The sequence below is a fragment of the Bubalus bubalis genome, chromosome X, assembly GCF_019923935.1.
Source record: "Bubalus bubalis isolate 160015118507 breed Murrah chromosome X, NDDB_SH_1, whole genome shotgun sequence".
Classification (NCBI taxonomy): Eukaryota; Metazoa; Chordata; class Mammalia; order Artiodactyla; family Bovidae; genus Bubalus; species Bubalus bubalis.
This window is the reverse complement of record NC_059181.1, coordinates 40,516,126-40,531,816: the sequence shown is the minus strand read 5'-3', so window position 1 is coordinate 40,531,816 and position 15,691 is coordinate 40,516,126. Positions and strand designations below refer to the sequence as shown.

Sequence of the window (15,691 nt, the reverse complement as noted above, 5' to 3'; positions counted from 1 at the left end):
ATTAGTTATGTTTACACTGTACTGTAGTGTATTAAGTGTGCAATAGCATGTCTAAAAAAACGGACATACCTTAATTTAAAAATACTTCATTGCTAAAAATGTTAACCGTCATCTGAGCTTTCAGAGTCGTACTCTTTTTGCAATAGTAATATCAAAGATCATTGATCACAGATCACCATAACAAATGTAATAACGAAAAAGCTTGAAATATTGTGACAATTACGAAAATATGATGCAGAGAGATGAAGTGAGCAAATGCTGTTGGTAAAACAATGCCCAGAAACTTGCTCCATGTGGGCTTGCCACAGACCTTCAATTTGTAAAAAACAAATTATCTTGGAAGCAAGGAGAAAGAGATGTGCCTGTGCTTGACACCATCTCTTGATTACTTATAAAACCTAATACAATATAAAGACTATGTAAATAGTTGTAAATAGGGCTTCCTATGTGGCAATAGTGGTAAAGAGCCCACCTGCCAATGCAGGAGACATAAGAGACTCGAGTTCGAACCCTGGATCCCAGGAGGAGGGCATGGCAACCCACTCCAGTATTCTTGCCTGGAGAATCCCACGGACAGAGGAGCCTGGCGGGCTACAGTGCAGGTCCGTGAGGTCCAAAGAGTAGGACACGACTGAAGCGACTTAGCAGGCACACATGCAAAAATGGTTGTAAATACAATGTAAATGAAAAGTGAAGCAGTCGTGTCCGACTCTTTGTGACCCCATGGACTGTAGTTTATCAGGCTCCTCCGTCCATGGGATTTTCCAGGCAAAAGTACTGAAGTGGGTTGCCATTTCCTTCTCCAGGGTATCTTCCTGACCCGGGGACCGAACCCGGATCTCCCTCATTGTAGACAGATGCTTAACTGTCTGAGCCACCAGGGAAGTCCTTGTCACAGGGCAAATTTAAGTTTTGCTTTAGGAACCTTTATGCAGTTTTTTTCCGTGAATATTTTCCTTCCTCGGATACAGAACTCGAAGATATGAAGGGCCAACTGTACGTACTCTGAGCTTCCTGAAATTAATTCACTTTCCCCTACTCCTTCCGATTTAGTGATTATTACTCTCATTGCCCTACAGACCTTGATAGCTAGTAGGTTTAATCATTTTTAAAGTTTTTAAAATCTTTTCAAAAAAATAAAAATCTTTTCAATGTTTTAATTTTTATTCTTTCAAAGACGTCTTGTTTTGACTGTAATTTTGAGATTAATAATAAGAAATATATACAGCATTTGGTCTTTGACCTTGTTCCTGGCACAGAGCTCCTAAAACCCTAGGAATTTCCTGTGACGGGAGTGATTAAAGGTCTTTTGTTATGTTAATGAGGTGGCTTTGTGAAGGCTGCTAAAGATGGGGGCTCGTTGCCAGAGAAGGCAATCACGTGATTAGAGGGTGGGAACATTCAATCCCACGCCCTCATCTCTGGGGAGAGGAGAGAGGCTGGAGAGTTCAATTGTTCGGTCACTCAGTCGTGTCCGACTCTTTGCAGCCCCACTGCAGCATGCCAGGCTTCCCTGTCCTTGGCTATCTCCCGGAGTTTGCTCAAACTCACGTCTATTGAGTTGGTGATGCCATCCTCTGTCACCCCCTTCTCCTCCTGCCCTCAATCTTTCCCAGCGTCAGGATTTTTCCCAGTGAGTCGGCTCTTCGAATCAAGTGGCCAAAGTATTGGAGCTTCAGCTTCAGCATCAGTCCTTCCAATGAATATTCAGGGCTGATTTCCTATAGGATGGACTAGCTTGATCTCTTTGCAGTCCAAGGGACTCTAAAGAGTCTTCTCCAGCACAACAGTTAGAAAGCATCAATTCCTCAGCGCTCAGCCTTCTTTATGGTCCAACTCACATCTACGTGACTACTGGAAAAACCATAGCTTTGACTGTATGGACTTTTGTTGGCAAAGTGATGTCTCTGCTTTTGAATACGCTGTCTGGGTCTGTCATAGCTTTTCTTCCAAGGAACAAGCATCTTTTAATTTTGTGGTTCCAGTCACTGTACGCAGTGATTTTGAGGCCCTCTGGGGAGGGGAGAGAGGCTGGAGAGTGAATTCAATTACCAGTGGCCAATGATTTAATCCATCATGCCTACATAATGAAACCTCCATGCTGCTGCTGCTGCTGCCAAGTCACTTCAGTCGTGTCCAACTCTGTGTGACCCCATAGATGGCAGCCCACCAGGCTCCCCTGTCTCTGGGATTCTCCAGGCAAAAACACTGGAGTGGGTTGCCATTTCCTTCTCCAATGCATGAAAGTGAAAAGTGAAAGTGAAGTCGCTCAGTTGTGTCCGACTCTTAGCGATCCCATGGACTGCAACCTACCAGGCTCCTCCGCCCATGGGATTTTCCAGGCAAGAGTACTGGAGTTGGTTGCCATTGCTTTCTCCGGAAACCTCCATAAACACCCAAAAAGACTGGTTTCTGAGAGTTTCCAGGTTGGCGTGGAAGCTTGTGACCTTTTCCCATAGCTTACCCTATGCTCTCTCTTTCATTTGGCTGTCTCTAAGTTACATCCTTTCATAATAAGTTGGTAATCTAGTAAGTAAAATGTTATTTTGAGTTCTGGGAGCCACTCTGGCAAATTAATTGAACCCTAGGCGGGGCTGGGGGACAGGCAGGGGTATTGGAGCCTCCATTCTATAGTCGTGTGGTCAGAAGCGCAGGTGACACCTGGATTTACAATTGTTTTCTTAAGTTGGGGGAGCCACAGTCTCCTGAGACTGAGCCCTTGGCCTGTGGGGCCTGCTTCTGCAGGTAGATGGTGTCAGAACTGAGTTGAATTGTAGGACCCAGCTGGTGACAGAGAATTGCAGGGTGATGTGGGAAAACAAACATTCATTGTGATTGGAGCCAGAACTGTGCTGTCCAGCCCATTGCTCTATTGCTATGCTATGCTAAGTCGCTTCAGTTGTGTCCGACTCTGTGTGACCCCATAGACAGCAGCCCACCAGGCTTCGTCATCCCTGGGATTCTCCAGGCAAGAATACTGGAGTGGGTTGCCATTTCCTTCTCCAGTGCATGAAAAGAGAAAAGTGAAAGTGAAGTCGCTCAGTCGTGTCCGACTCTTAGCGACCCCATGGACTGCAGCCTACCAGGCTCCTCCGTCCATGGGATTTTCCAGGCAAGAGTACTGGAGTGGGGTGCCATTGCCTTCTCCCATTGCTCTATTAAGAACTACCAAATCTTGTTCCTAGATAGAACCGTGGAGCTTCTGTGAATTCTCCCTTCACACTGGCCATTCTAATATTATAAAGCAAAAAGGCAGGGAAGATTCATCCTGGAAATACAGTTTAATTACAGACAGTCTGTGTGTCACCACATACACAGGGCTGGTGACTCCTCCTGGGATGTGGAGTCCAGAGAAGGTGCTTTGGAACTCTTTGTGTTCTCTGGGAAGCTAAAGAGCTGCAGGTTCAACGGTTTTCTGGGTCTATTTAGAAGCACTATTCTAAGTGCTTCAAGTGTAATTAGCTCATCGAATTCTCACAGCAGCCCTCGAGGAAGGTACGGTACTCCACCCCAACCCCCGGTGTACAGATGAGAGGCCCCGGGACTTGCTGTGGTTCGCACATAAGGCTAGTAAGGCTAGTGAGATACCAGAGCATCTCAGACCCCTCAAACTCAGACAGTCCTATAGCGGACAAAATGACTTCCTCCTACGGTCTTTATCTCAGATAAGAGCATCATCATCTCTTAAGATTTAGACTTAAAACCACTGTGTCTCTTCTCTCCTCCCTGCTAACCATAAACAGTCCCTTTCTCTTTTCTACTTTATGCCTCTCAAATTGGTCTCCTTTTCTCACTGCCAAGTTCAAGCCTTTTTTTTTTAACTTCCACATTAGTAGTGAGCATTTTTTTTTCTTTTTTGCATTAGTGTCAATGTAAGAACAATATACATGTTTATAAGCTGTCTTTTCCCACAAGAGGAAAAAAAAAAAAACAAAAAACACTATCTTCTCCCAGATGGTTGGAACATGGCTCAAGCCTGCTCTTGATTATCCCAGGAGCTTCCTCACAGCTTCTGCTCCCTCCCTCCTCTCCCCTCTACCCAACCCTTTACAGATCTGCCAGAGTTTTCTTTTTCAGAGTCCTAGTGTGCCACTTCCCTGCTCAGAAACCTCTAACACCTCCCATTGCTTCCAAGGGCCTTCCTGACCTAGCTTGCTGCTCCCCACCATTCCCCACCCCGCTTGTGCGCCTTGCCCCCTGCCGAGTGTCTCCAGCTCCTTCCTGGCACTTTTCGCCTCTCCGCTGCACTGTGCAGTACTCTGAACAGACTCAGACTCTGTTTTTCTCCACCTCTGTTCCTTCTGTTCAGTGTTTCCTCCCCACGAAATGTTCCTCCTCTGTGTTCCCGCCTCTCAGATCCCTACCTGAGCCTACACACAGATACAAGCACACCTGCATGCTCCAGTGCAGCCTACGATGTGTCCACTTTGGCTCAGCCACGGTACCCAGGTATTTGGTCAGATCCAATCTAGGCGTTGCTGGGAAGATACTTTTCAGGTGAGAATAACTTTTAAGTCGGTAGACTTTGAATAAAGCAGATAATCATAGTCCATAATGTACATGCATGCGTGCCTGCTTTGGTCGTGTCTGACTCTTTGCGACCCTATGGACTGTAGCCTGCCAGAAGAAAAAGGCTTTTGCAACAGCAGCCCCTCCCTGGGTCTCCAGCCTCTCAGCCCACCCTGCATATTTCAAACTTCTGAGCACCCACATCACATGAGCCAATTCCTTAAAATCTCTCTCTTGATAGATAGAAAGACGTATCAATAAAAAAGACACATACACAGAACCTTATTGGTTCTGTTTCTTTGAGAACTCTGCCTGACACAGTTTCTGCCTGCTCTGTGCTCCCGCGGCCCTTTCTCTGTTTCCATTGCTTCCTGTCTTGCGTAACATACATACATGTGTACGCAGGTCAGTACCTCCATGGGTACATGTCCACTGAGGGCAGAGACACTTTCTTTTCTGCAGATCTCCATAGAACCCAGTGCCTCTTAAAGATCTTGCTTCACCCAGAAAAGAGATGCCCCAAACCAAAGAGAGAACAACTGGGGAAATGAAGGGCTTGAATAGGGCAAAGGGGAAATAACCAACCCCGAAAGGAAACACACGGGCCGAAGGTTATAACCTCAAGACTCCTCAGGGCCAGACAGGCCCAGTGGATGAAGGAAGACAGCCAGACATAGTGGGGGACATGGTGAAACTGGAGGGGCGACTCCATGCGGGGCCTACTAATATTTCCCTAGAGGAATGCAGGCCCAGGGGTGCCAGGTTTTTCCAGAAAGGCTAGCCACCCAGACTTCTGTGTGAAATGCCCCAATCTTACAGTGTGTGCCTAGAAGGTTTCAGGCTATTGGTACTGTTCTATTTGTTAAGCGGGGTTGACGGGTACGTGAGGGTTTGTTTTTCCTGAGTCTTCTTGCCTCACAGATGTTCGAAATACCCATTTCTGTGCATTGCAAATTAAACTGAAAAATCTGTAAACCGTTTATATGAATTCAGTCGTGCCAGCAGACCACCCATCTGTGTCCTCTGCTGCAGGTTAGTTTGTTGTTTTGCAAAACTCGCAGATTAAATGAAGCTTTGTGGCTATATACCTTCTCTTGAATAATAATTGGATTAGTTAAGCGTTACTTTGGGCTGAAAATAGAAAAAAGGCAGCACTGCTGTTTCTTCCACAAGAATTGCTCTATGAAAGGAAAAACGTTGCAGCTCACTAACTGCCACCCACTCCCTCTCTGGAATGTTTTCGTATCTTTCATATGTTACCTTTTGCACAACTTTATCTTGAATAGAAGGATATTAATTATACTGCACAAACCAAACTCTGACTCCAAGCATATACATGTCCCTCTTTGCAGCTTTGATGAAGTCTGTATGTGTGTGTAACAGGGCACAATTTGTACTCAGCGTCTGAGAGAGAGATCTAAATACTAGCACCATGGAGATAGCTCTGTCTTTGCTTCCAAAAATGTTCAGCCTGTATTTTGAATGAAGCAACTATGACTCCCTTGCAGCTGGGAACAAGTTACTTCACCATTCTTCGCCTCAGTTTCCTCATTGATAAAATAAGAATAATGAGAGCCATCTCCTAAGTATCATGTATGGGTGATAGGAAATTATTTTATCTGGCTGGAGGAAGAAAACTACAGAGAGGGAAAAATATCAAATCAAATTGTTATTTTAATCATTCTGTTACCAAGCCAAACTTGGGTCTACTCCCCTGAGTACAGTAAAGCCAATCTACTGACAACCAGGTTGTCATGAAGGAAAAGTGTGGTATTTATTATAAGGCTTTATACAAGTCATCTGGGCCAGCTAGTGCTGAAAAAACCCCAACTGGGTTTCAGAAACTTTCTTTTTTTACTTTTTTTTATTATGGAAAATTTCAAACGTACACAAAAGTGGAAGGACTAGTGTAATAAATCCCCATGGGGGATTAGCCTTGAGAATTATCAACACATGGCCACTCTGATCTCATCTATCTCATTCTCTTGTCCCTTCTTCATGTATTTATTTTCAACTGGAGGATAGTTGCTTTACAATATTTTATTGGTTTCTGCTATATCTGTTGTTTTTTAACAGTAGGTCCTTTTGTTTGTTATTTATTTTAAATAGCTGTGTGTGCATGTCAATCCCAAACTCTAATTATCCCTCCCCACCAGGTAACTATAAATTAGTTCTCTATGAGTCTGTTTTGTTTTGTAAATAAGTTCATTTGTATCGCTGTTTTTTTTTTCTTCTTAGATTCCCCATATAAGCGATATCAAAAGGTATTTCTCTTTTTCTGTCTTACTTCACTCAGTTTGTAACAGGAAAGTATTTTTAAAGGACAGGTGAGGGAGGCGGGTTGCAAGTCTGTAATCGTCTTATGCACAGTTCTCTGATTGGCTGATGGTGAGGTAGCAGGGGGATGTCACAGGGGTTAACATTATCAGTCCTTAGGCTCCAGTAGGCCTGGAGGCTATGTGCTCAGGGTCAGTAGATAACATAATTCCATGTGGTGGAGAGTTTTCACATCTGTAAAACAACTCAGATACTGTTATCTGGGTATCACCTTCCAAAGGCCCCATCTCCTCCTCCGGAGAGGAGCCTAAAGCTAAGGATACAGGGGAGGGGCCTACCCCAGGAATGCCCCATAAGGTCCTGTTGGTTACGATTCAAAAGATGTTTATTGAACACCATGATAAGAGCTGGATGTGAGGGGGTGGCAAGTTTAAAACATGGCCTCTGCCTATGTATGACTGAGTCCCTTTGCTGTTTACCTGAAGCTATCACAACATTGTTAATCAGCTACACCCCAGTGCAAAATAAAAAGTTTTTTTAAAAAGAAAGAAAGGATGCTAGATTCGAAAATGGCCTCTGCAATCATAGAACTGGGGAGACAAGACATACACACAAAGAGTGATTAACCCAACATGAGGCAATATGTGGTAAATGCCTTCTAGACTGTGAGCTCTACTGCTGGGCCTGCATTCTGTTTGTCTTGTTAAATGTGGACCAAATAAATGAGTCCAGGGCAAACTGGCGGGCTGTAGTCCATGAGGTCGTAAGGGGTTGGACGAGACTGAGTGACTAACACTTTCTTTCAAATGAATGACTGGTGCCAACAGTGAAAATGAAAGTGAAGTCGCTTAGTCGTGTCCTACTCTTTGCGACCCCGTGGACTGTAGCCGACCAGGCTCCTCCGTCCATAGGATTCTCCAGGCAAGAGTACTGGAGTAGGTTGCCATTTCCTTCTCCAGGGGATCTTCCTGACCCAGGGATTGAACCCAGGTCTCCTGCATTGCAGGCAGACACTTTAACCTCTGAGCCACCAACAGTACAATAGCTCTTCTAAGAAGGAAGACACCTTAGTGGGCTAGAAAGTTCCAGAAGCCTTCAAAGTTGCAGCTTGAGTCAAACCTGGAGATGTGGTTAGGATTCAGATATGGTTAGGATCAGAGGGGAGGGGAAAGGCGTTTCTGGTGGGGGTAGCTGTGGGGATGAGGGAGAAGAAAAAACCTAGTATATGGAAACTTGTGGGCAGGGTGGGGTAGAAATGGCCAGGGAATTTTTTGAAACAGTGAGTTTTAGAAACAATGGTTGGAGGGGACAATTTGATCATTTATCAACAAAACAGAGCAGGAATACAGCGGTGAATAAGCAAGACTTCAGTCCTTGACGTCATGGAGTTGGCCATCCATTGACTATGGTGTTTAAGTTTAGACAAATGGGGGAGACTAAAAGGTAAGAAGAAAAAAAGAAAGGTAGGTTGAAGCTGATAATGGAAAATGAAGTATTTGGACTTTATTTTGTAAGCAGTGGGGAGAAACTAAAAATGTCTAAGCAGGGAGTGCCAGGAGGAACTGTTGCATTTGGGATGTAAATCTATTGTTGCTTTCTTAGCTTGTGCTGCCATCACAGAATGCCGCAAGACTGGGTGGCTTATGAACAACAGACGTTTACTTCTCATGCGGCTGGAAGCTGAAAGTTCAAGATAAAGACACCAGCAGATTTGGGGTACTGTAATGTTCTGCTTTCTGCTTCATGGAAGAGACCTTCTTACCATGTCTTCACAAGGTAGAAGAGACGAGGGAGCTCTCAGGTCTCTTTTATAAGGGCACTGATCCCATTCTTGAGGGCTCCACCCTTAAGACCTAACCACCTCCTAATGCCATCACATTGGGGATTAGGCTTCAACACATGAATTTGGGAAGACACAAACTTTCAGTCTAGAGTGTACAGGATGGGTTGGGGCAGTGGGCAGAGAAGCTGAAGCTGGATATGTCAAGTGTCCCCACACCAAACTGAAGTAGGAATAGGAAGAAAGGGAGAATATAAGGGAGCAGCGTCACCAAGGGAGAATTTACAGAATGAAGTCCTGATTAGACATAAGAACAGAAAGCATTCTCACGTTTTCAGCCTCAAGTATTTGTTATAATGATAATTTGATCAAGCTTTCTACTTAAAAGATTCTTGACCTAAACCACTGGTTCCATCCTTTTTTTTTTTTTTTAATAAGATTTTTCTTTTGTTTTGTGTTTTTGGCCTTGCCTGCTATGCACAGCCATCTATGGGGTCGCACAGAGTCCGACACAACTGAAGCGACTTAGCAGCAGCAGCAGCTATGCACAGCTCCCTGAACAGGGACCAGGGATCAAACCCTTGCCCCCTGCAGTGGAAGCACTGGAAGCTGAGTCTTCACCACTGGACCACCAGGGAATTCCAAATTTGATCCTCTTCTCTCACTTAAGAATCCCTAAAGTGTTAGCATTAGTCGCTCAGTCATGTCCAACTCTTTGTGACCCCATGGACTGTAGTCCGCCAAGCTCCTCTGTCCATGGGATTCTCCAGGCAAGAATACTAGAGTGGGTTGCCATTCCCTTCTCCAGGAGATCTTCCTAACCCAGGGATCGAACCCTGGTCTCACCACATTGCAGGCAGATTCTTTACTATCTAAGCCACCAGGGAAGCCCCTAAGAATCCCTAGGTTCCTCCCAAATGTGTCACTGGACATACTCTTCTAGGTCCCTGGGGAGGGAACATCATACTTTACTAGGAATATAGGCCACTGCATAATAAATCTTGTCTTGCCTTCTTTGAAGAGTCAGTGCAAAATGAGGCAGCTTGTCATGTGAGTCCAGTCCTTTAAGCTTCTTGGGTGACGTTGCTATATTAAGACCAAGGACTGTTATGCAACAAGACCCAGCTACACCTTTCCTTGATGCCGGAACTTCTTAGTGAAGACCACCTGTTGAACTAACAGGTGTCATTTTATTTTTGAAAAATGATCACATCCAGGGGGTGAATTCTCCATTAATCTCATAGGATCTCAGTTGGAGTATTAGTCAGTGGGGGATGTGGAAAGAATATTCTAGAAAATGAATGAGTGGTAATTTTCATGAGAAGAATAGGTGGAAATGTTTTTACAAAATATACCCTGACCTACATATAGCTAGAATAATACTAGGGTTTCAACTCACCCATAACTGACAGTCCTTGAGAAGCTGTGTGAAAAGAGGCAAGCAAGGATCGGTGTTCCCACCTCCCCCGGTCAGAGCAAGTGCTCTATCTTGGGCTCCCACAACCTGCTTTCCATCCCTTACCACATTCCATAGAAGGCACAAGCTCCCTGTCCCTGTCCTTGCTAGATTATGGACACCTAAAGGCAACTGTACTTTATTCCTTTTCACATCACGAGGACCTGACTCTGTACCTGAAACATAGTAAGTGTTTAATAAAAACTTTGGATGGATGAATGGGCAGACAGATGGACGAAATATGTACATGCTCTTATTTGGCATGGAATACAGGGTAGGCTGGGAGATCACTGTATATATATTTTTTTAACTTTAAAATGAAACCACGTCAAAATTTCAAACTTTACTCTGCCAAATACCCTGGTAAGAAGAAGAAAAGACAAGTTAACAACTGGAAGAAAATATTTGCCAATCATACATCTTACAAAGTACTTGTATCTGTAATATATAATTTTAATGATAATAAATAATACAATTAGAAAATTGGCAAAAGACATGAACAGATATTTCACTGAAGAGAGTATACAGATGGCAAATGAGCACATGAAAAGTTGTTCAATATCATTAGCCATTACAGAAATACACATTAAAACCACAATGAGATAGTACCATACACCTATCAGAATGGCTAAAATTTTTAAAATTCTGACAACACCAGATGCTGGAGAGGATGTAAAGAAACAGAATTTCTCCTATGTTGCTGCTGGGAATGTAAAATGATGCAGCCACTCTGGAAAACAGTTGGGCAGGTCCTTTTAAAACTAAAAATGGATTTACCATACAACCCAGCCCTTGCACTCAGGCATTTTTCCCAGAAAAAATGAAAACTTATTTTCACACAGAAACTTGTATAAAAAGTTCATAGAAGCTTTATTTGTAATAGTCAAAGACTGAAAGCTACCCAAATGTCCTTCAGTGGATGACTGGTTCAACTATGGTACATCCATACCATGAACAGACTATACCATAGAACAAACTATTGTATTATGGGCTCAATGTTTACGGACTCACAAAGTTGATATGCTGAAACCCTAATCCCTCCCTGCTCCAGTGTGATGGTGTTTGGAGGTGGGCCTTTGGGAGGCTATTAGGTTTAGATGAGGTTTGGAGGATGAGACCCTCATTGTGGGATTGGTGCTCTTATAAAAAAGAGGAAGAGATGCCAGAGTGTGCTTGCATTCGCTCTTCCTCCCTCTCCCTCCCCATCACCATCCTACACCCAGAGGAAAGGTCAGGTGAGGACACTGCAAGAAGGCAGCTGTCTGAAGCCAGAAAGAGGGCCTTCACCAAGAACCCAATCTGCCATACCTTGATCTTTGACTTCCAGCCTCCACCACTATGAGAAATACATTTCTGTTGTTTAAGCCGCTCAGCCTGTAGTACTCTGTTACAGCCACCTGGGCTAGGACGTATTGTACATATCACAACAAGATGGACATATCTTCAGGGAATTATGTTGAGTGGGAAAAAAAAATCCAGTCGCAAAAGAGTGCATACTGTATGACTCTGTTTATATAACTTTAATGGAATAACATAATTCTACAGATGGAGAATAGCTTCGTATTGCCAGGGGTTCAGATGGGGGAGATGAGAGGAATGGGTGTAGCAATAAAGGAATAACCCGAGGGAAACTTTTGGAGATGGTAGAACTCAGTGTCTTGATTGCAGTGGTGGTTACACAAAGCTACACACGTGATAGCTTTTTGCACAGAGCTCCCCCCGCCCCCCGACACACGCACAAATGAGTGCATGTAAAACTGATGAAATCTGAATACAGTCTACGTATTGTACATTTCCAGATTTTAATTTTGTACTAAGTTGTACAACTTCCTGTGAATCTATAATTATTTCAGAGGTTAAAGTTTTTATATACGAACATAATATTGTGAATCACAATATACTTCAACTAAAAGAATAATTTTTTTCTAGTTAAAAAAAGATTGTTTTCTAAAAACACCAGTTAGCATTTCTGACTTGCAACCTTGTTTTTTTTCTTTATGTATTCTGTCTCTTTTAAATACTGCTTCTTGCACCATGATTTGTGAGAACTTTGAGGCAATTAAAATATATCTAGAGGCTTCAAAGTGAAAGTGAAGTCGCTCAGTCATGTCCGACTCTTTGTGACCCTGTGGACTGTAGTCCACCAGGCTCCTCCGTCCATGGGATTCTCCAAGCAAGAATACTGGAGTGGGTTGCCATTTCCTTCTCCAGGGGATCTTCCCGACCCAGGGATCAAACCCAGGTCGCCTGCGATGCAGGCAGGCGCTATAACCTCTGAGCCACCAGGGAAACCCAGAAGCTTCAAAGGTGCCTTTAAAGTTGTAATCCTTTTGTTATTGTTTTGTGGTGGTAACAGTGGAAGTCGATTTCTTTCTTTTTTAATTTCTTTTAGAGGCCCAACGCCAATCCCCTCCTTTCCTTTCTTCCTGGTTAGTGAAATCATTATCGCCTTCCTTCTTGGTAAGCTCTTCTGAAAAATGTTGGCTGAAGTGTTTTCTGATGATCCTGGAAGATGATTAGAGAGTGTCCAGAGATGTAAATTAGTCAGTGACATACGTGCTGAACTTTCCTTTTGTCATTTCCCCCAAAGGTTTATTGGACAATCATATTCTTCAATTAGCTTAACTTTAATAGCAGGCTGGGCTCCTTACTTGGTGGTTAATTAACCATCACAAACTTCTGTTATTTCTTGACCTCATCACAAGGACAACTGGAGAACTGTCTTGTCCATTCAGGCCGCTGTAACAGAATACTCAGACTGAATATCTGAGACTGGGTGACTCAGAAACAACAGACATTGATTTCTCACAGTTCTGGGGGCTGGAAGTCCAAGATCAAGACGCTGGCAGATTCAGTGTTTGGTGAGAACCCATTTCCTAGTTCCTAGATGATCATCTGCTTCTGTGGCCTCATTTGACATGAGGGGCTTGGGAGCTCTCTGGGCTCTCCGGGCTCTCCTTTATTATAAGGACACTAATCCCATTCACTGTGGCTCTGCCCTCATGACCTCATCACCTCCCAAAGGCCACACCTCCTAATTTCATCACCTTGGGAATTGGGATTTCAATATTAGGAAGAACATTTCTCCCAGGTCCTCCAGGGACTCCACAGGGGTTGCATGGTGAAGCAGAGAGAAAAGAAAGGCAAGTCCCCTCAGGGAAAATATTTCTTGAGAAAGATCTGGGAGTCTGTGTCTATAGGGGTGGTGTCAGGCCTCTTCTTGTTCTGCTTCCACGTTCCCTGCCATTGGCCGTTGGGCCTTGGGTCTGCACTGCTTGTATCTTCGCCATGCCCTTGGGGACCCAAGAGAAACCAGCTATCACAGTCCAATTCACAAGCTCCTTTGTCACTTCTGAGTCCCTCTTCTGTGCAAGACTCCTTGGCGGTGCTGACCATAGGGTTTATGCCACACAGGTTTTTTTTTTAATATTTTTAAAAGTTTTTTTTAAATTTATTTATTTTTAATTGAAGGATAATTGCTTTACAGTGTTGGTTTGATTCCTGTTAAAGATTTTTTTTGACATGGACCATTTTTTAAGTCTTTATTGAATTTGTTATAATAATGCTTCTGTTTTATGTTTTGTTTTTTTTGGCCACGAGGCAGGTGGGATCTTAGTTCCCTGACCAAGGATCCAACCTGTACCTCCGGCGTCAGAAGGCTTTACTACCGGACCACCAGGGAAGTCCTCGCACAGGATTTTGAACAAAGCCTTCCAACACACAACCAAGATGTGTTACATCCTCTGAGATCAAACCAGTAAAAGATCAGAAATATTTGGTCTTAATATACAGGGCGTCCATAAACTCTGGAAACAAAGATGCTTTTTTTTTTTACCTGATGATGTCCTGATGACATTCTATACTTTTGCCCCTTTCCATTCTGGATGACTACCCTGTATAGTTAGCTAGGGTGTGACTCAGTTACACCATGAATGGAGCTGTTTTCAGTCCGGCTATTTATAGTATCTGTGTGGGTTACCTGACTCTAAGCTACTCAGTTTCAGGACTTCTAACTCATAGATTCATTCATTAGGCAGACATTTTTGAGTACCATCTGTGTTTCATGACAGCGTTCCAGGGAGAAGGAAGAAAGCAATTCCCATTGATTATCTACCCTGTGGGTGACACTGACCCCTGGACAAATTCTTTGTGTCTTATCAGCTCCATTAACATAATTAACATGTTCCTTCTTCTGAGAGGAGGGAATTGGTGAAACTGGAATCTCTCTGTCAGCTCAATGACTGTGTTGTTCTGACTGCCTTCATGTGTGTAATTGTTCAGCGTTGAGTCTACCAGCCTCGTCATCATCAACAACAACAATCCTGTGAAAACTCAGCAAGAAAACGACTGCTCTGCTAAAGTCGTTTTGCAGGCAGAGTGCCCAGATTGTCTTTCTTTACTGAGTTCTTTAAGCCAGTCTCTGAAAAACACCTGTACTGTGTTCTATGTCTCCAGAAGGACCCAGTTCTTAGGAAGAGATCCTGGAGAAACATGATTTTAACTAAGAGCAGTGAATTGGTAGCAACCGGAAGCTGTTTTTCCAATCAGCTCTGGAACATTGGCCCAGAGTTACTTCCCGGGTTCCACCAGAATGCTACCAGTAGCTAATGTTACCTTTATTCATTCAAGAGGCTCGTGATTGTTATTACTTATTTTCCTTAATTGTAATCACAAAACTTCCAATCTAGCAAAGGGGGCCCACAAGTAAGATCCAAGAAGAAACTAATTGAGGTCTAAAAGCTGAGGTATAGGGACTTCCCTGGTGGTCCAGTGGCTAAGACTCTGCATTCCCAATGCAGGGGGCCTGGGTTCAATCCCTGGTTAGGGAACTAGATCCCACATGCTCTTAACTAAAGATTCCACATTCTGAAACTAAGACCCAGTGCTGCCAAATAAATATTTTTTAAAAAAAAAAAAAGAAAAATGCATATCTTAAAAAAATTTTTTTTAAATAAAAGCTGAAGTATAAATGCTGGGGAGATTCTTGATGTTCCCTTGTGCTGAGCATGCAGAAGGATGAGTCAGCACATCCTCATGGGAGTAGACAGTAGTTTGGAACTGAAATTTTGGTGCACTTAGGAAACTGGGGCTTAATCTGGGTGCTAGTTATGTACTGTTATATAAAAGACACCCCAGGGACTTCCCTGGCAGTCCAGTGGTTAAGACTCTATGCTTCCAGTGCAGGAGGCATGGGTTCAATATCTGGTTGGGAGATTAAGATCCTGCATGCCACTCAGTGTGGCCAAAAATAAATAAATAAAATAACCCTATGGACCATAGTCTGCCAGGCTCCTCTATCCATGGGATTCTCCAGGCAAGAATACCAGGGTGAGTTGCCATGCCCTCCTTCGGGGGATCTTCCCAACCCGGGGATCAAACCCTAGTCTCAGGCATCTCCTGCTTTGGCAGGCGGGCTCTTTACCACTAGCCACACAGTTCTGAGGGATGATAAAAAAGGCTCAGCTATGCGGTGCTTCTTTGAGGTTCTGAGTTTGGTTGAAGTCAAATGGTGCGTAAGGCTGGACTTATCTGAATCCTCTTCACTCTTGTCTGGCCCCTGGGTTGGAGTAGCTGGAAAGCAACTGTGGGCTTCCTTACAGCGTGGCAGTCTCCAAGGACTTGGGTTTCTTGAAGCCAGCATGGCAGCCAAAGCATGTGTTCCAAGAGAC

The 15,691-nt window shown here is 43.7% G+C and overlaps 1 non-coding gene across 1 annotated transcript; it reads left to right on the top strand.

Annotated features, from left to right (window-relative positions):
* The first annotated feature begins 14,778 nt into the window (after positions 1 to 14,778).
* TRNAG-CCC lies at positions 14,779 to 14,851 on the top strand. The gene has a single exon. It is a non-coding gene; the product is annotated as a tRNA-Gly (tRNA).
* Positions 14,852 to 15,691: the final 840 nt, after the last annotated feature.